This window comes from Chenopodium quinoa, unplaced genomic scaffold (assembly GCF_001683475.1).
Source record: "Chenopodium quinoa cultivar QQ74 unplaced genomic scaffold, ASM168347v1, whole genome shotgun sequence".
Lineage (NCBI taxonomy): Eukaryota > Viridiplantae > Streptophyta > Magnoliopsida > Caryophyllales > Amaranthaceae > Chenopodium > Chenopodium quinoa.
In genome coordinates, this window is record NW_018742418.1 from 5,003,860 (window position 1) to 5,025,673 (window position 21,814).

At 32.9% G+C, this 21,814-nt stretch overlaps 1 pseudogene; it reads left to right on the forward strand.

Moving 5' to 3' along the window:
- The first annotated feature begins 15,731 nt into the window (after window positions 1-15,731).
- On the forward strand, window positions 15,732-21,183 carry LOC110710715 (annotated as a pseudogene).
- The last annotated feature ends 631 nt before the right edge of the window (window positions 21,184-21,814 follow it).

Genomic DNA, 21,814 nt, shown 5'->3' on the forward strand with positions numbered 1-21,814 from the left:
CCCAGTAAACAGCAAAAGATGGCGACTTTTTTGCAATTAAACAACCCCACTTCAAGCAATTACTCTAGATTAATTCCTGTTGCAAGTACAATTAGGGTTTTAATGTCGAATTTAGGGTTCTGAATTGAACAATGCACAGCAATTTATGAAGAAAGGGGGAATTCGCTGAAAAAAGGAGTGAAATTTGATTGTAGAATAGGGTTAGTTGGGAGAATTGAATGAGAAACAGAGTGAAAGACAGTGAAGTCGAGAGAAAAGGGAAAACAAAAAAGGGAAATAACTAAACTGGGCCCCACAAGCTAAAAAACCACCGGATTTTCAAATTGGGTGGGAATCTGAGCAAAAAATTAATTTAATGGGTGGTATTTTAAAATAAATTTTTTTTTGGGTGGTTAGTTAGAAATTCAACACATTTTTGGGTGGTTTTTTGAAAATAACCCTAATTATAATTATAATACATAACATGCCCACAAATAAGACACTCTTTAAAATGGGTATCCGCGATAACGCCCGAGGCACGTACTAGAATATATATATAAAGGGGAGTTTTTTCTCGAGTTTTTAGAGAGTCACTTAGGATTAAATTTTCTTAATGTGTCATGTAGGATTATAAATTTTAGTTATAGCCAATTAAATAAGAGATTTACAATTTCTTTTAGAATTAAATAATTCAAATGCCACATAAGCAAAATTGGCGAATAAGATTGTAAAGTTTAAATCAATTAAATATAAAATATTATCTTTTGAGATTAAGAATTTTATCTAAATATATAACTAATGAGAGGAAATTTATCTAAATCTTTCAATTCCCGTGGAAATTTATCTAAATATACCACGAATAAAATAACAAATTTTTTTCACATAAATACAAAAAAAAAATATATTTGTTTTTAAAATACAAACAAACCGTGCATCGCACGGGTTTATCTAGTTTAAAAACATTTCTATATATTTAAGTTGATATCTTAGGGTTGCTCAAAATGTTTTTTTACAGCTACCAAAGTTAAAAATAAAATTTTTTGTTCAATGCTTACTGACCATAGTCTAACACTATCCGTTTTCCTTTATCATCCTTGGTCCTTCCCACCCGTATCTTCACCAATCCTCCAATTTAAAAACTTGTCACAGAAATCCAAATATAACCTCACAGTTACATATCCAATGCAGGTGAAAACATATATAATCATGATGACAAAAACAACAATAAGAATGATGTCAAATTCCCCAGAAATAATAGGTAAAATAAACCTGATTATTGCCCCTAAAAAACTTGACCAAATACTCATGAAGCAATAAAGTCTTTTTTTTTTAGAATACTTTTTAACAAATCTCTAACCTTTGTCCATCATTTTAGGATTACCAATAAAGCGTTTATCGGACACTTTTTCATCGCGGCAAAAATTAAGAAGTTGTTTAGAATCAGAGGACATTTCTTGGTTGTTCTTTATTAATCCAACACTATTTCCATGTAAATTAAGTCTTTGATTTCTTAATTCAAGAGTATACCATTTCTTTAGCTTTATGATTCTTGAATTTACCATCACTATTTCACCACCTTTTGACTTTTTAGTATCCCTATAATCACCCAAGATCACTTGATTTCTTGATTTTTTTTTCATCTCTTGCAATTAGTTGCTTTAGTTCATCCATCCTTCTTCATCCTCCCTTCATCTTTTTTCTTCATTTCAAAGCAACAATGGAGGAACATGCCCATCATCACACACAAACATCATCCTCAACACCGCTAACACCGCAACAAAACCTGACCCCAACAAGCTGTCAAATTTAATGAAAAACCCTAAGAAAAATATATAACTTAAGGGCATGGTTAACCTTATATTAATGGTAAACATTTGTCGTTGTTTGTGAGTGTTCTCTCCATTGTTGAAGAATTTCTCGACCACCATTGTTGAAGAGTTCTCAAACTCTGTTGTTAATGAGGGTATGTCATATGTGGGTTAACGTTGTTAATGAGGGCACCCCCATTACTCACTGTGAGAAACGTTTTTGTTTCTCACAGTGGCAGTTTCGTAAATAAAATGTACCACTTTAGTCACGGTGGTACATTTTATTTACGAAATGGATGATAAAATTGTACCACTTTAATCACGGCGGTACATTTTATTTACGAAACTGCCATTGTGAGAAACAAAAATAGTGAGTAACAAAGATTTACTGGTTGTGAATCTTTTGTTTTACTAAGCTGACACAAATAACTTGCTTGTTTGACCAAAAAGACAAAAATACCCCTTATGTTGCCGGTGAGTACTTCCCTCACTATATTAATTTTGTTGGAGCTCTTAGCTTACCCAAACCTTGGTGGGAATTCTATTGTTTTTCACACTTCATCATACATACGCTGAAACACATAGCATGTATTTATAGTGGAGTATGTCAGTACATTGCTCGACTATTCTTTCACTTGTGATTAGTTATTCTAGATTTTTCTTCATACAATATGGATTTCTCTACAAGAATTTTCCCTACACTATAAATTTTAGATTATTTAAGACAATTATCCATATTAGATTTTCTAAATTACCGCATTTCAACAGATAATTCTTTTGATCATTTCTTCTTTTCTTGAGAATCTTGCCCAGTAGCTTTAACGGATGGTGGGTACTACTTCTTAGGTCTTTCGACAGTACTATCTTTGGAGCCTTACCCTTATCACCCAAGAACGTTCACCCTCAAACACAAAATAAATAAATAGCCCTCTTGATGATTGTCCTTCTCAATAAACCATCATTGATGGTTTTCCTCCTCAATAAACCATCACTTAATTTTCTAGTAAGCCTAAACCCTCTTATATAGGCAAAATTAGAAACACACATCAATTAGGATATTTTTTACTTGCTCCCCAAGCCTAAATAATCATAGATTGATTATATACCTAAAATCTATCTAGTTTCCTAATTACAAACATCATCTAATGAGGAAAGCATAAAAGATAGAAATTAATAAAAGATATATCATATCTTTTCCCAAAACAAATTAAATCTTATTGGTCTTTGGTAAGTTTAGTTTATTTCCTAACAAACCTTCCCTTAAACTCAACTTACCATCCACATGTACCAAAGAGCCTTGTTCCTCTTGTAGTGCCACATCATCATCGTCATTTACGACAATGGTAGCGATCCCACCCCTAACATTCTTCAACACCTTCAAGTCCTCTTGTTGGACTTGCAACCCTAACAAACCTCCCCTCAAGCCCAACATGGCTTCTAACTCGATCAACCCGCGATCGAACGCCTCCCCTCGAACTCGAACCTCTTATTCCATTTATGAAGTGATCTCTCGTTCCTTTTGGGAGACTCCAACTAGTGACTTTATGCATCGGGAAAATCACAAGAAAAACATCAAACCGATCGTTAGTTTTTTAGGCCAAAACTATAAACTTTTCAGCATGTAATTTTTTTAAGGACAAAACTACAAACCCTCCAACAGTGTCTTCAACCATTGTCCCGACCACAAATCTTGATACCTTCACCATACTTTGCCATAATGAAATATTCTTCTTCCCGTTAAATAATTCTACTTTGTATTTGTTCCCAAAATCCTCTATGGCTCAACCTAGAATGTCTCCCCTCGAACTCGAACCTCTTACTCCATCCATGAAGTGATTTCTCTCGTTCCTTTTGGGAGACTCCAACTAGTGACTTTATGCATCAGGAAAATCAAAAGAAAAACATCAAACCGATCGTTAATTTTTGAGGCCAAAACTATAAACCCTCCAACATGTAATTTTTTAAGGCCAAAACTACAAACCTTCCAACAGTGTCTTCTGTAATACCCCTAATTTTTGGAAATATTTTCTTAATTATTTTAGTAATTTCTTTAATTATTTAATTTTGGAGCCAAAATAAATTTAAATTTTGGCACCAAAATTATTTGAACAATTAACTATTTTCATATTTCTAAATTAATTTATTATCTTGGTCGGTCCATATTTTATTGTACGTCGTTTTGAACTTAACTATATTATTTTCCGAATTTTATCTTAATTAATAATACTTAACAACTTTAACTTAGTTATTATCTTATGATTTACAACTAATTTAGATTTTGATATTATCTAAAATATTTTATAGTTGTATTTTAATGATAAACTAATTTAATTATCAAATAATTATTTTCTTAATGATTTTCGTATATTATGAAAAAAAAAATAGAGATTTTACGTACAAAATATTGTGGCCTAAAGTTTGGATGATAGTATTTTTTTTTCCTTAAGTCTTAAGTAGCTAAATTCTAGATAATCTTGATTTCAATCTTTACTTCAACCAAATCAACACTTATCCTATTTCTCTCCTCATCTTTTCATTTAATTTCCCACATAAATTAACCTAGGCTAAATTGTATTCAAATTCACTTAACTAACCAAACTTATCTTAATTCTACACTCTCTTGAACTCTATCTTTTCCACCCTTAATCACCTATAAATAGACCCTTAATCCTCTTCATTCATTCACACCAAAAATCTGAAAATCCTCTTCTCAACTCTCTAACTCACGCCTTCTTCCTCTACTTCTTCCTCCTCCTAGCTTAAATAAACACCGCAACCAAGTTGCTGCCCACTGAACAACCACCACTGCTACCACCATCCCTGCCGCCAGCAACCACCCAATTGCCGCTAATAATCTGCCGAAAGCCACTGCCGTGAGCTGCTGCCAGAAGGTGCGAATAGCACCTTCTTTCTTTCACCTATTTGCCGCATGCACCTAGTTGATAAAAAAATAAAATACTTCTCTTTTACTCTTATTAATAATATTATGATTATTTATATCAATTTTCGGTACTAACAACACTATTATGATACTAAGATTGTTATTTTGATACTAAAATATATAATTTGCTATAAAAATAAACAAGACTTGGTTTTTTAAAGATTAATATTTAGGTGGTTCATGCACAAATAGAGTATTATTTATAGTTTTGTGTTAATTTTGCTAACCTTAAAAGGTTATTTTAATTGTGAAGGAGGAGTCTTTTGATCGTGGTCAAGTGTAGTAGTCGTACCTTAATTTTCGCGTAATCAAGGTATGTATATGTAGCTAGGTTCTTGATACAAGTTTTGAATGCGTGTTTTGGTGAACGTTTATTTCAATAATTGTTAAATATTGCGATGAGTTAAAAATATAATTTTACGACTTAAAGGTTTGATCTTTAAAATTGTTTTAATTTAATTAAAATTATTTATAAATCATTTGATTACATGTTATTGAATTAAAGGAATTAATTTAAAATTTGCAGCTCATTATGAGCCTGAGTATTTAATTTAATATTTTAATTGTCCCTCTACACGGGACTGGTTAAGTAAGACCATGAGCTTTGTATGATCTGGTCTTTCCACGAGTATAGTTTAACTTGCTTTGGGGGGTGTGCACACTTAGGTGAGGAAAATTGGTTTTGAAAATATATCTTAAAATTGGAAAGTTTATTGGTTTGAAAGTTTTTATTAATGGACATTACTACTTTTGGAAGGTTAAATTTTGGAAATTCTAAATTTGAAAAGTCTAATTTTGGACAGTGACTCTTGGCAAGTTTAAATTGGAGTAATTATTTCGAAAGCATGTTTGTCTAATAAAAGTATTTACATGCCTTGCACTTATATGTACTTAGCGTTTTTGCTAATTCGTTTCCCTTTTTGTTTTTGGTTCACCCTATTTACCATTATTGGTAAGTAGTCTTGATTTCAGGTGTGGAGTTGTTCATACGCATGCTAGAGTCGGGATTGGGATCACCTAGTTAGGAGTTAATTTTATTTATGAGTGACAAGTTTTTTTTTATTGGAGTATTTTGAAACAATTATTGTGTTTATTTTTATTATTATTAATAAAAGTCAGTTATTTTACGCTGCCAATTTGAGTAATTAAGTAAGCCTTACGTTTTCACGTGGCGGTAAGACGCCCAAGTCTATCTCTACGGTAATTGTATACGTGTAAATTTAGTATTCACGTAGAGGAAGACTTGGGGTGTTACATCTTCAACTATTGTCCCAAATACAAATCTCGATACCTTCACCGTACTTTGCCATAACGAAATATTCTTCTTCCCATTAAATAATTCTACTTTGTATTTGTTCCCAAAATCCTCCATGGCTTAACTTAGCTCTTGATACCAATTTGTTATAGTGGATGTTTATAATGGAACGATTTGGGAATTCACTCTCAAACACAAAATAAAATAAATAGCCCTCTTGATGATTTTCCTCCTTAATAAACCATCATTGATGATTTCCTCCTCAATAAACCATCATTTAATTTTCAAGTAAGCCTAAAACATCAATTAGGATATTTTACTTGCTCCCCGAGCCTAAATTATCCTAAATTGATTATATACCTAAAATCTATCTAGTTTCCTAATTACAAACTTCATCTAATCAAGAAAGCATAAAAGATAGGAATAAATAAACGATACATCATATCTTTTTTACAAAAACAAATCTCATTGGTATTTGGTAAGTTTAGTTTATTTCCTAACATCTATCATTTTAAAATTCCCAATAAGTGATTATCTGACACTTTTTCATCATGGCAAAGATTAAGAGCCTGTTTAGAATAAGTGGACATTTCTTGATTGTTCTTTGTTGTTCCAACTCTATTTCCCAGTAAATTAAGCCTTTGATTTCTTAATTCAGGAGTATACAGTTCTTTAGCTTTAGGTCTCTTGAATTTACTATAGCTAGCTATCTGATATGTGTATTTTATATGTTATTTTATCCCCCGTCTCACGGTCATTTTTATGCAATTTGTGCTCTTCGGAGCTATTTTTGGTACTAATGTGTGGTTTCGAGTGTTTTATAGAGTTGTCATTTAATTTGTAGGAATTTCCGGATTTTCGGTGATTTCTAAGGTTTTCTAGTCACTACGAGATATTGGAGCTAGGATCACATCTATGACCGTTCTTCGTAGCCCAAGATCGAAGATTTCAGTGATTAAGGGTTTGGTTCGTGAAAATGGTCCAAGCCATGGACCAAGGAAGAAGAAAGAGATGGGCTAGTGGAAGTTTCAAGCCTAAAGGAAAAAAAAGAAGGAACTGGCTAAGAAAAGACCGGTCCCCCGCTCAATCGGGCGGATGTGCAGCACAAGTGAGTTAAGAAGAAAGATGGGCCCGATCGATCCAGCACGTGCTTTTCCGGAGGAGATTAGAAGTGTTGTTTCTTTCTCTTTTGGGAGATTAGTATTTAAACGATTTTCATAGCTTTGTTAGATACGTTTTTAGATTGTGATTTCATCATTAAGATTTTTAGAGAGATTTTAGTTGAGAATTTTGTTGAACTCAAGATTCCCTTTTATTGCAAATTCAGTATGTTGCATGATAATTTCTTATTGAATTGTTTTAATCTTTACAATATTGATTTGATGAATTGAGCAGATGTTATTTTTATATTAAAGACTATTTTCAATAAGAACTTAGGTCTAGTAAATTGCAAGAGCCTGTTAGATTTATGTTGATTAATAAATTGCGAGAGCCTGTTAATCATGTTATTTACAATATCAATTGTTGATTCTTTTGTTTTATTCCCCTAGTATTAATTATTGGTAAACCTATGACCCTAGGCTTTTTATTATTGATTATTTCCTTAGATTAATTCATACATGTTTGTTTCTTGATAATTTAGATTATAATTAATATTTAATTAGGAATAGAAGACCGATGTTTTCTTGTGGATTCAACCCTACTTCCCTATCTATTTTAGTTAGTGGTTTTAGGAATTACTTTTGATTTGGTGATACGACTTTAGCCTGTCACTATCTCACCACCTTTTGAATTTTTAGCATCCTTATGATCACCCTAGATCACTTGATTTCTTGATTTAGTAGAGTTTTTTACTCGTTGTATGCCTTTCAAGGTTGCTTGGCTTGTTCCTTCAATAGATGTTTCACATTTACCCTTGTCTCTCATTTTAGAATCCCATTATTCATTTCAAGAGTTTTCCTCAGCACCCTAGAATGGGTAAAGATCGAGTAGGAAGCGGTTTAGACTATGTGGAAAGTTGTTGATTTTCAAATTTGACTGAACTTTAACTTTTTGGGAAATTTTTTTTGTATACTAATGTGTAAGAAAAAAAAATCATCAGATGAGATATCTTCAGATTGTACAAAATTATAAATAATTTAATATGCACTTTCCAATTTTCATATTTTTTGTTATTACAAAATTATAAATAATTTAACGATAAATAATCAAAAAGATAAGATGTGTTTTGATATGTGAAATGAACATAATGTTTAAAGAGTAAAACTTTAATAGATTTGTATGTATGAATGTATAATTTATTGATATGTAGTTTTCATAATTTGTTTACATTTGTTATTTATGAATATAACGGAAATGATTTTCAGTTTTTCCACCTATTTTTAACCTCTCTAAAACTTAAGTTAATAATTACCATTAGTCCATTACCCTACTCAAACAAAGAGAGAGAGAGAGAGAGAGAGAGAGAGAGAGAGAGAGAGAGAGAGAGAGAGAGAGAGTTAAATTTAAGTGATTTCTTTTCATGGTTAAACCAATCAATGGAAAAAGTATATGAGTATATATATGATTCCTTAGTTTTCCACCTCTTAGTCGTTTATTTATCATTTATTTTCATCGTTCATACCAAACGCCCTCTAAACCAATTGATAATAGGAGTAAACTCCTCCATTAGGTGCAATTGTCTCTCGTATTAAACATTGCATTATAAATTTGAATACTGACAAAAGAGATCGAGGGTGGATAATTGGATATTCTAAATGACAAATTTGGAATGATTTTACTTTGTAGAAATTATTCTATAGTTAAGTGATGCTCTCTAATATGAAAATGAGAAGGTATTGGGTGCGGATTGCTGCCTGAAAATTTGCGTGCTGCAAGCTTGACTGATATATTTCACTTGTCGGCTAATATATATATATATATATATATATATATATATATATATATATATATATATTATTTTTGATATGTTCCTTTTGTTGGCTGCTATCAGACATCATTTGGCTGATATATTTCTTTAGTTGGCTGATATCTTTATTTTGTTGGCTGATATGTTCCTTCTATTGGCTGATAAGAACCTTTTATTGGCAGATATATTCCTCTTGTTGGCTGCTATGTATCTATTGTTGGCTGATACGTTTTTATTAATGTCTGATATATCCCTAAGTTGATTGATATCAGACATCAATTGGTTGATATGTTCATTTTAGTGGCTAATATGTGTCCTTTATTAGCTGATATGATTAACAACATACATATATACTTTCATTTCCTTCTCTCTCTCCTCTTTCCCCATCTTCCTTTCTTTTTGTTCATTTCATTTGCTCACCTCCTTTCTTCTCCAACTTCTCAAATCAGCCACAAATCCCACGCCACCCCACCGCACCCACCCACCGAACCTTCCTCTCTTTCTTTCTCAAATCAGCCCCAAATCACACGCCACCCCATCGAACTCACCGCACCCACCAACCACCGAACCACTGAACACACCCACCAAACCCACCCATTGAACCCCTCGCAAATCACCAACCACCAAGTTGCCGCCGTTCAAGCCTACGCAAATCGAAACCCGTGTCTTTCGTTTTGTGGGGATTAATTTGTTTTAATTTGTGATTTGTTTTGATTTTGAGAATTTCGTTTTTTGTTAGTATTATTTGGGGATGTGGATCTGGATTGTGGTTCCATGTGTTTGATTTTGCAGGTGATGGAAGGTTGTTGCTGCCGCTAACGTTGCCGCTATTGCTGTCACTACCTTCTCCACCGCACGAATTATTGGGTGCGGACTGTGTATGAAAATAAGGAATGGAATGAAGCGATCAATATGATACTTTATGCAATTTTTACATTTAATCTAGCGGAGCAATATTATACAAGTAATTAATTATTATACAGTTAATCATATATTTGGTTTCACCCATTTGTTTATGGTGTTTTTTTAGTAACAACCATGGGATTCAATACCAATGACTAAGAGACTGGCCTGAATACACCTAAATCTTTCGTCACTCTCGTTTGTAAAAAAATTTACTATGACGGGCATTAATTACGTCATTATTTCCAATTATAGATAAACCGTACCTTCCATTGCTACCCTTATGTGTCATCATTGGTTCTTTGGTGGATAAAATACTTGATGCCATACGATCATTTGTTTAATTGCCATTTACAATTGGATGATATTTCTTGAGTAGTAAGTAAAGAAAAGGGGAAATAATAAACGTGACTTTAGTAATGCTACATATTTCTTGTTCTATAGAGGCATAATTTTCATTGTCATATATTCAATTGGCAGATGATATGATGATAATTGCATATCTAAATTACCTGTTTCTATATCATCATACACATTATGTCCTCATTAAGCTTCCTCTTCAATCTTTACTTAATGATTAGGGGCTGCACGAGCTTAGCCCATGTATAAATATATACAAATTAAAGTACTACGATTGTATCACGTTGGCTAGCTATGTAACTAGCTTATACGGAATAAGTGTTTTGCCCTAGAACTAAGTAAATGTACACAACGATTGTACTAGATATTAGCATGCCTTTTTATAACTTAATACACCTCTTTTACCTTTTATAATTACGTCTAATTTACAATATAAGCTAGTTTAATTAGTTGGATATAATTTATATATATATATATATATATATATATATATATATATATATATATATATATATATATATATATATATATATATATATATATATATTAAGCATTTTTGAAGAGCATTCGGAGCGCCACGTAAGAAATATACTTATTTCGACCAATAAGAAGAAGATTTGTATTTTATTTTTGAATTAAAAAATTATGTCGCCACCTAGATAAAAGTAACAAATTAGTTTGATATATCTAAAAAAATTTAATGCGACGTAGATTATAATCCATGAATTAAATTATTATAATGAAAAAAAATAAAGTAAGAATATAGGAAAAGATAAATTTATTAATTCAATACTACGAGTATAAGAAATCCAAAAAAAATATACTAACAAATATTTAAATGATAAACGCTTATAATAAAGTTTGATACCTATCATTATAAAATAAATTTTGATAGTATTTATGATAAGAAATACAAATTGTTCGTTAATTATAATTAAATTAAAATTTGTGATACCTACCATTATAAATTGACACATCATACGACACAAACAAAATTTCGTAGCAATAAAAAACCCTTATCAATAAAAATCCCCATCAAGCAAATTTTGTGTTAGTAATTTTGTGTTAATTTTTGGTCATCAATGGCCGAGTAAATTTTAGCTTAATTTTTAAAATCCTATGTTTAAATTAGTATTTCTAATTATTACTTACATTGTATAAATTTGGGATACTCAACGATTATATGTTTATGTTTTATTTACTAAATGTTTTTTTACATGCAGATCTAACACATCATACGACACAAATAAAATTTCGTATCAATACAAAACCCTATCAAGCGAATTTTGTGTTAGTAATTTTGTGTTAGTTTTAGGTCATCAATGTCCGGGTAATTTTTAAAATCTTATGTTTAAATTTATATTTGTAATTATTAGTTACATTGTATTTATTTAGGATACTTAACAATTATTTGTTTATGTAATGGCATACGATTAGATGTTGTATACTTAATATATAGATGGCTTTGGTTATTTTTGGAGATGATGAAAAAATTCCAATGCATAGATTTGATTTTATATCGCAACACTTTTTGTAAATATATTGATTTATTTTATATAAATGTAAAGATTTAATTTATATCAATTTCTGTTTGGCTAACATTTTACGGTTCAATTTATCCATTGATGTAGTCGGTTGGTTGTGGACGAGGTTGGTGATTCCCTCGAAATAAAAGATATGGTAAAAAAATAAATAATGATTTAGGATTTAAATTATTAAATATTTATCACTTCACATTAAAGATTTTATATAACGAAAAAAATATCATATTTACAATTTATTTATATTTAATAAATTCATTATAAATTATAGTAAAAAAAATAAATATTAAACTTTTGTAATTTTGTCTGAAATTATTAAATATAATAAATCAAATAATTAAAAATCTTAGATGAAAAAACCATGCATCACAATCTAGATAGAACAAGCATATGACGAAACTCATGGGCCGGACCTAACTAACCTCAAAGCACGTGGGTCTGGCACGAGGCACGACCCGACATGACCCAGAGCCATTTTTACAACTAGATAGAACAAGCATATGACGAAAACACACATATATATGAACATAGGGATGACAATCTAGTCCGATTCCGCCCCTGGTCCGATCCGATCCGAAGAAAAAAATCCGAACCGAATCCGAGAAATAATAATCCGACTTCGTTTAAAAAATCCGACTCCGGGTCGGAAAAGGGTCGGAGTTGGAGTCTACTTAGAATCCGACTTATCTGATCCGACTCCGACTTTTCTATGTACTTATATATTTTTTATTATTCAATTTATGTATTCATAGGTCTTTGAAGTTGATTATATATGGGTTGCTATTGATAATTGGGTCAAAATTAAATTTAAAGTCGGAGTCGGATCGGGTCGGAGTCAGAGGTTGAAAATTTAAGTCGGATCGGAGTTAGATTCTCGGAGTCGGATGTCGGAGTCGAAGGCGTAGGCAGATTAAAAATCCGACATCTAATAGGGTCGAAGTCAAATTTTGCATAATATGATTCGAATCCGATCCATTGTCATCCCTATATGCACATTACCTACAACCTGGAAACATGCCCCCTCTCCCTTCTTCTTTTTCAAGTTTCGTTAGCTTCTACGCATAATTTCATGATTGAGAACAAGATATAATCACACTTCTAGCTAGCTACTTAGTGACTACTCTTTGAAAAATTAATGAATAATTAGTTAGCTTAAAATCAATATAAAAATAATCACCGTTTGACGTAGAAATAGCTTTTCTCTTGTATGACAAAATGATTCACATAAAAAGATGCTAGGCTTAATGATACGGCTAATTGAAATCATCTACACTTTTATGTTTACAAATTGAAAAGTGTAGATTGTTAGCTAAGCGAAAGTGATCGGCCTAATTACTCTCTATTCCAAATAATCAAAATTTCTCCTATTTCCTTTCGTACATATAAAGCATGAGGTTGTTTCAAAAAAAAAATAAAAATAAATAAAGCATGAGGTTTTCATTTTTCAACGTATATAATTGTACGCACACGCTCATTTCTGATCTTTAAAAATAGGTCATATTTTACTTCAATGATTTTTAATTTCTAATTTAATACTATGTAGGAAATTTTAGAAAATAACACCACAAATTTCTTAGAAATTGGATTATAACACCATATATTTTCAAACTTTTATTATAACATCGTATTAAAACCCAAAAATTGAATTTCACCACCACTTAACGGATTAACGAATTTTTGGATGGAATCCGTTAAGTATGGGTCACGCTGCCACGTGTTACCATATTATTGGATTAAAAAAATAAAAATAAATAAAGTCCCAAAAATACACCCAGCCACCTCATTCCCACCACCGGTACCCCCTTCCACGCCGGAATCCTCCCTCCGACACACCTACAGCCACCGAAAACCGCACAGCTTCCAACACACCCACAACCACTAAAACCCGGAGCACTTCTGACGTACCCCCAGTCATCGAAACCCCCCTCCTACACCGACAGCCACCACCATTTTTCTAACTCCCCAAAAATAAAACAGCAGCTAGTAATCAAAATCGACCGATTTAGGGTCGAATTTGACCATTCAGGCCCTAAACCGGCCGATTTCAACCGCTAGTGGCCGTTTTTGGTGGTGGAATGTGGGTTGTGTGCGATTTTGGTTGGTTAGGGTTTAGGGAATTGCGGGTTGGATTTGAATTGGTTGTGATTTGCGGTGGTTTATGGGTGGTTCGCAGTGGGTTGTGTGCGAGTATGTTGAGGGGTTGCGTGGTTTTCGTGGTGGTTCGAAGTGGCTATGGTGGTTTTCAGCAGGTTTCGGCGGATTTGGTAGGGGCAGGGGGTGCCGGCGACTGTAGTTATTAGGCTGTCGGCGGTGGGGGTCTAGTTGCTGGTGGTGGGGCTGGGCTAAGTTGGGGTTTAGGTTTTTTTTTTCTTTTTTTTAACCAATGTCTTATTGACACGTGTCCAAAGTGAGCCCTATAAACGGATTTCATCCAAATCCGTCAAATGGTGGTGAAATCCAATTTTTGAGTTTTTTTTTTTGTGGTGTTATAATAAAAGTTTGAGTTTTTTTTTTTTTTTTTTTTTTTTTTTTTGTGGTGTTATAATCCATTTTTTGAGAAATTTATAGTGTTATTTTCTAAAATTTACTATAATAGTACAAATTAATTAATTGTATTAATTAATTAATTGTATTGAATAAATTCATATAATATTGTTAATATTATTATTAGTTAAAATTGATAAAATTTAATTGACTGAAAGTTTTTTTTTTTTTTTTTTTTGTTTTGTTTTTTTTAGATAGGTAAGAGAAACTGTCCTATTGAACTAGAAACTCTCACATGTCAACCCAACCGAATTTACGGGCTAGACACTTTAAGCGAGAGTAGGGGGAAAGCTAAGGGTAAGGAAAATCCCTACCCTATAAATGCCCCTAGTGATTTGAAGCACAATAATTGAAAGTGATCATATTTAAATTACGAAAATAACACACTGTGCAACATATTGAACTACTCGTGCCAAGAAAAACCTACTTGTATTATTTTGTTGATGGCTTGTGATTTGTGAATTGTGATGAGTTGCGTTCATCTCAAACACTTTAGTCACTACTGCTCAATTTGGTGTATTATTCATTCTACGTAATGGAATCCAATTCATGCAGAAAAGTTGGAGGATATTTTACATGTTGATTTTCTACATCCATTAATATTCGAACTGTATGTCTAAATTTGAGAAATAAAGATTGTCATCAATTTGTGGTCCTTCAATTCATTGGAACCACATTAAATAAATACTATACATTCTCATTTCAACATCGCAATTAGTTGTTTTTTTATTTTTTACTTTTTTTGAGAAAGATTGCCAACGATTATTGCAGTCCTTTAAATTTTAATGGCTAATATAGTAGTACCTGCCTACGAAAAATTAAAACAAATGAAAATCAAGATCTTAATTTGTATACTCATCCTTCTTTTACGTTGAGCCCAATTTATAAAATCCATGTTGATTGTTAGGTGTATTATGGTGCGTTCTATTCGCCTAATTTTACTTAAATAAACTTATCTTAACCTTATTTAAATATTTTAGAACTTATTTTAATTGTAAATTGAACTTTGGTAGCTATTATTATTAACCCTTGTCAGATATTATCTGAACTTTACTTGAACTAGCTTATCTTATCCAAAATTATTAACCGTTATTTATATTTTATTAATCTTGAAAAATGTAAATGAGATGAACAAAACATGACCTAAATTCATAAGCTCTTTCAACTAGCTTAAACTAGTAGTTTGTTTTGGGTTAAAACACTTACTCGATAATTCTTTTCAATTTATATAATATATTATATTTATGCAAATAACATTAGAGGTCAATTAAGCAAATGCAAGAGTATAGAGTATTCATCTCTGATAACCTTATTACTATAGATGAACTTGTTCTTATTGCTTATTATGACTTATGATTCTTAATAAAGAGAACTAACAACATTAGACAAACAAATCCCGAAAGCAAGCAAGAACAAATATCGCACACCTAGCTATATCTTGTTTTCCAGTTCTAAATTATATGGTGTCTCTTACATGCTAACCCGACCTAATAACATCTATACATACTACAAACTCACTGATTGTAAAATCTTACTCTAATGATCAATAAAAACGCAACAAACTTTAAGTTGATCCAGGTCATTAAATGTAATCAAATCATTTTACCATCCTCCATTTATAAATGGAACAAGACCTGCCTAGCTTTACACAAGTCGTTATGCATTTGATGATTAAACCCTTTGCTTTCCTTCTACTCTCCTCTTCCTTCCCCATTATTTGACCACTTTTTTTTTTAAAAAAAATAAAATAATTTCCCTTCAATTTATTTCTTGGCGGGCTTTGGGCCCACTTTCTTCTATCAAATCCTCACATTAATACCCCTACCCACCTCTTGTCAACCGTATTCTCTCTCCTCCAAAAATAATTCCAACACCAAATATTTTAACTAACACTTACGAAGTATACGCTAGTCATCCTCTGTTGATGTAACACTAACACCCCAAATATTTCACTAACTTGTAAAAAAAATGAACCTCCATTTTTTTCTTTGTTCATTCCTCCTCCTCTTCACGATCACATCTAGAGTTCATTCTTTATCCCCCGATGGCCTCGCTCTCCTCTCCCTCAAGTCGGCAGTCGACCACTCGTCCTCGTCCGCAATCTTTGCGGACTGGGACGAGAATGACCCCGATCCCTGTGGATGGACCGGGGTCTCCTGCGACGGAAATTCCAGTTCTAGTCCCAACCCTCGGGTTGTTGGAATATCTGTCGCAGGAAAAAATCTCCGAGGGTACATTCCCTCGGAGCTTGGCTCCCTTTCTTCCCTTCGGAGGTTGAACCTCCACGGGAACAGCTTCTACGGTTCGATTCCTGATCAAATCTTCAATGCGACTTCGCTTCATAGCATTTTCTTGTACGGGAACAATCTCTCTGGTCCACTCCCGACCTCCATGTGTTCTCTTCCAAGAATTCAAAATGTAGATGTTTCAGGAAATTCTCTCTCCGGTGAGATTCCGAATGGTTTGAAGGAGTGTAAGCAGCTCCAAAGGCTGATTCTGGCGAGAAATAACTTCTCTGGTGAACTTCCTGGAGGAATTTGGCACGAACTAGTGTATCTAGTTCAACTTGATTTATCGTCTAACCAAATACAGGGGAAAATCCCAGAGGAGCTCGGAGAGCTAAAGTTGCTCTCCGGGACATTAAACCTTTCGTTCAACCATCTCTCCGGGAAGATCCCAAAGTCTCTTGGAGATCTTCCCATGACGGTGAGTTTTGACCTGAGGGCGAATAACCTGACTGAGGAAATTCCCCAGACAGGCTCATTCGCCAATCAAGGGCCCACCGCCTTTTTAGGGAACCCGCTTTTATGCGGGTTCCCATTACAAAAGGATTGTACTGAAACAACACCAAACCCGAACTCTCCCCCACCCGAGGACAGTAGGGGGATCAGCCCCAAGTGAAAGAGGCTAAGCCCGGGGCTGATCCTCCTCATCTCCGCAGCAGATGCTGTAGTAGTCGCCTTCGTGGGGCTCGTCCTCATATACTTTTACTGGAAGAAAAAGGATCACTCCACTGGATGCAGCTGCACTGGCACCATCAAGTTAGGACGACACAAACAAAGATAAAAAAACAGGACTCTGCTGGGGGTGCTTCAGAGGCGGATCACCAAGCAACGACATCGAAAGCGAGTCGGATAAGGGGAGTTCCGAAGGCGGTGAGGGTGGTGGAGAAGGGGGAGGAGAGCTAGTAGCAATTGACAAGGGTTTTACATTTGAGTTGGATGAATTATTAAGAGCATCAGCTTATGTTTTGGGAAAAAGTGGGTTAGGAATAGTTTATAAAGTAGTGCTTGGAAATGGTGTGCCAGTTGCTGTAAGAAGATTAGGAGAAGGTGGTGATCAACAAAGGTATAAAGAGTTTGTTGCTGAAATTCAAGCAATTGGGAAAATTAAGCATCCAAATGTGGTTAAATTGAGAGCTTATTATCGGGCTCCTGATGAAAAATTGCTCATTTCTGACTTCATTTCTAATGGCAATCTTGGTAATGCTCTTCGAGGTCAGTCCAAATCTCTCTTCTTGGTTAATTCTTTTATAATTTTGTCTTGTTTTACTTAGAAAATATATTATTATTATTATTATTATTATTATTATTGTGCATGAATAAAATTATGGTAGTATTATGGTTTAATTAATGAGATGGATAAAGAGGTGAGTTTAATTTATGTTTCCTTTAACTTAAATATATACGGTACAATGTTTAGAATTTGGTTTATTACACTGGTTTAAGTACAAAATCTAATTGAAGGAATGTTGATTATGGTGCAAAAAGGACGAATATTAATTTTGAGACTAAGCAAGTACGGAACTACTTTTAAAATTTACAATCCTATTTTATAGCCTATTTTTGTTCGAATTTATGTCTATTTTAGTGGTTTAATACTACTAATACTACTAGACCTCTCCAAATAGCACGGTTACGAAAACACAAGCTAATAACGTGATAACTAGTTTCAAACAGAGGTATAAGTCGGATTCAGTATAGCTTATACGTACGAAGTATTTGCTCAAAGGACAAAAACCATATCATGTAGAATAGCTGCTAAAAGACGTACCTTTGTCACATATGGGAATATATTGGTAAAGTTTGAGTTCATCATCCTTTTAGAGATTACTAGCAGTAGCATAGTTTGCATGAAAGTTGAGTAAAGTATGTTTTTTTTAATACAGTACTTAGAATAAATAATTAATCAGTCTTATGTCTAATATAATCAGCCTTATGTTTGGCATTTAGTGATCTACTACGTTATATTTGCTACTTCAAGTCATGCCAAAAACAAGCTTATTGTATGTCTCTGATAATATAGGTAAGTGGTACTATATTAATGTATAATTTTATATTTTAGAATGGTCCTCACATCAATCTCTTGAGAAATCTTTGCTGTTACTGACTGCTGAGTAGCTGATGGTCTATGTTCATACTGAGAATGAGTGGGCAAAAGTTATTTGACAAAAAATTGAAGTATTTGTTTGATTCAAGATTTAGCGTTATACTCATGCATCATGATTCAATGATATGATCAATCGTTATTTGATAATCATCACATAAAAACACAACTTTTTATAGGAGTCGGAATTTTTAAATGTCTGACCTGCAAAAAACAAGTGTTGTTACTCACAACTTCTTAATTGAAAAAGAGTCTTTACAACGACTTTTCAAAGTGTTAAATAGTTAGCTATAATCATAGGCTTAGATGGTAATGTAGGTTTAGATGGTAATTTTGTAAGTAGAGATTCAAGTACATATATTGATATATATGTAAGGATGTAATGAGTAGTTTTCTTGGTGGGTAGCTCTGTTAAGGACTATGTGGTGAGCATCCAATGACGAAAATGTTGAGTAGTAGCTTTGAAGGCACTTTGGTGAAATGATACTACTTAAAGTCATACACCATTGTCACTTGTGGAAGTTTGAGAGTTAAGGTTGTTCCCCATTACCATGAAAATAAATTGTTTGTTTTATAGTAAAGAGTCAAGGACTGCCTTGCTTTGTGCGTTTATTGAAATAAAAACCGAAATAAATAAATATTTTTTTAACGTAGATTGGATAGCTAAGGGTTATTTTATTTAATCATTGATTACTAAAGAGTAAATAGAGTCGACAACCCTTTATTAGAAACAACATAAATTAGATTATAGACATATGTGAACCATTTTTAATTTAATTATTATTATTGTGCAAGTGAAAAAAAACTATTCCGTATGAAGTATATATATATATATATATATAACATTAAGATAAAAAAAAATGTAATACATCATTTTACTTTATATCAATAGTTAGAAATAAAAATCTAAGACCTAACTAGAAGGACTGAATTTTTTTGATAGATTCAATTCAAAGGGACTTTTTATTATTGAAATACTTTGTTTTCGCCCTTATTTTAAAGATACTTTTAAATCACAATTGTCAAAATCTCAAACTACGTATAAGGAAAATGGTAGACCTAAGACCTTGACTAATAAAGTTTTGCCATCTAGTTCATACCACTAACTTTGGTAGTTGACCTAAAATGGGTTTCTGTCAATCCAAATCCACCTAAGAATGTTTACTTGGTTGCACATTTAACTAACAGTCAGACTATATTCAAACATTGGATGCTTTTTACTGCATTATTTTTCTTGGAAATTTCTACAAATTATGGATAATTAGTCAAATTTAATCCCCCGAATTAAGCAATAATGTAGCACTCTCAGTACTCTCAGATTTAGATCCATCAGTATAATTTTTAATTATAAGTTTAGATGGATATTCAAAGCTCTTTTGTCTTTGTCTTTGTAGGCTTTGGTTGCCAAGATTCTCTTACTGGCTAATTGGTGCTGCCAAAAACTATAGAATATTATTGATTTTCTCATATTGAATTTGCTTCTATTAGTTTTAGGATAAAATTTCGATCCGATATTACATTCAAATAATTTAGTGTTATGCCACTAGGGTTTTAGGCAGTAAGAGGTATTGAGTTCGATTCTTAGCTGGCCTTTTTGTTTATTTTTCGAACCAACAAAGAAAGTCTTAGTGCACATGTTGATAATGTAAAATGATATGGGTGATTACGAAGATTGATACTTGTACATAAATTGCATTTATTATTACATGTGAGTGATGTGACAAATTCATTCTTGATGCAACAGGGAGAACAGGGCAGCCATCAACAAGCTTAACATGGAAAACAAGGTTGAAAATTGCCAAAGGAACGGCTAGGGGTTTGGCCAATCTTCATGAATGTAGCCCTAGGAAATTTGTGCATGGAGATATTAAGCCATCAAACATCCTCCTCGACAACGAGTTCCAACCACACATCTCCGATTTTGGCCTTAATCGTTTGATTAGCATCGCGGGCAATAATCCTTCCTCCTCCGGTGGGTTCATGGGCGGTGCACTCCCCTACGTTAAGTCCACTAGTCAAGATAAAATCAACAACTATCGTGCACCCGAGGCAAAAATCCCTGGGAGTCGACCAACTCAAAAATGGGACGTTTACTCATTTGGAGTAGTCGTGCTCGAGTTACTAACAGGGAAATCTCCTGAACACTCTTCCCCAACAACGTCGACTTCAACTGAAATACATGATTTGGTGAAATGGGTAAGGGTTTTGAAGAGGAAAACCCGCTTTCGGAAATGGTAGACCCTATGTTGTTACAAGAGGTTCATGCCAAGAAAGAGGTGTTGGCTGCTTTTCATGTGGCTCTTTCTTACACTGAAAGTGATCCTGAGGTTCGGCCTAGGATGAAAAATGTGTCTGAAAATTTTGACAAGATTGGGACTTGAAGAATGTAGTGTAATGTTGGTTATGATTATTGTTATTATTATTATTTGTGGTGATTTTTGGTTAAAATTGAATATGAGCACCCACCAGCTAGCATTTTTGCAGATTCAACAAGTTAACTATTTGTGCTCCACAAATTGGTAGGTTTTGACACAAATAAAACTATCTTTTTGGCTTCATTTATACATAGTACATTTTAAAGAAAAATTATGTAGGTTGGGTTGAGATGGAGGGGCATATACATTCTATGATTCTTATTTGTAATTTAAATTAAATGGATGAATGCATTGTTCGGAATACTATATTATGTGTGTCGCTAGTCACACGGTGTGTGACCACATTTGTTAATTATTATCCATTAATATGAACCTCAATTATTCATGTGCGTAACCTTAATTTATCCATAAAGTAACCCAATTTATTATACAAACAACATCAATTAATTAAAAACAAAAAAAATTAAGTCCATTTATTCATTCAAGTTATCCGACCCCTTCTTTTAATCTATCTATTATATAAATAGATTAGCTCGGTTACTTATAAGAATAACCATATTTTTCTATTAGGTAACCCCTTATTTGTCAAGGTAACTCCATCTATCTATAATTAATACTAAAGTAGCAATCGCTGATGTCATCTTTTCCCAAAATTGTACACGTGGCGCTACCTCATGAAAAATTTTCCTGCTCAAATGTTAAGCACATCTATCTATATACCTAAACTATATATATTACGGAGTAGTATTTTTTTTGGAGGGAATTTTCCATACTAAACTATAATTTTTTTGTTTAGATTTTCGCAGAATTATTA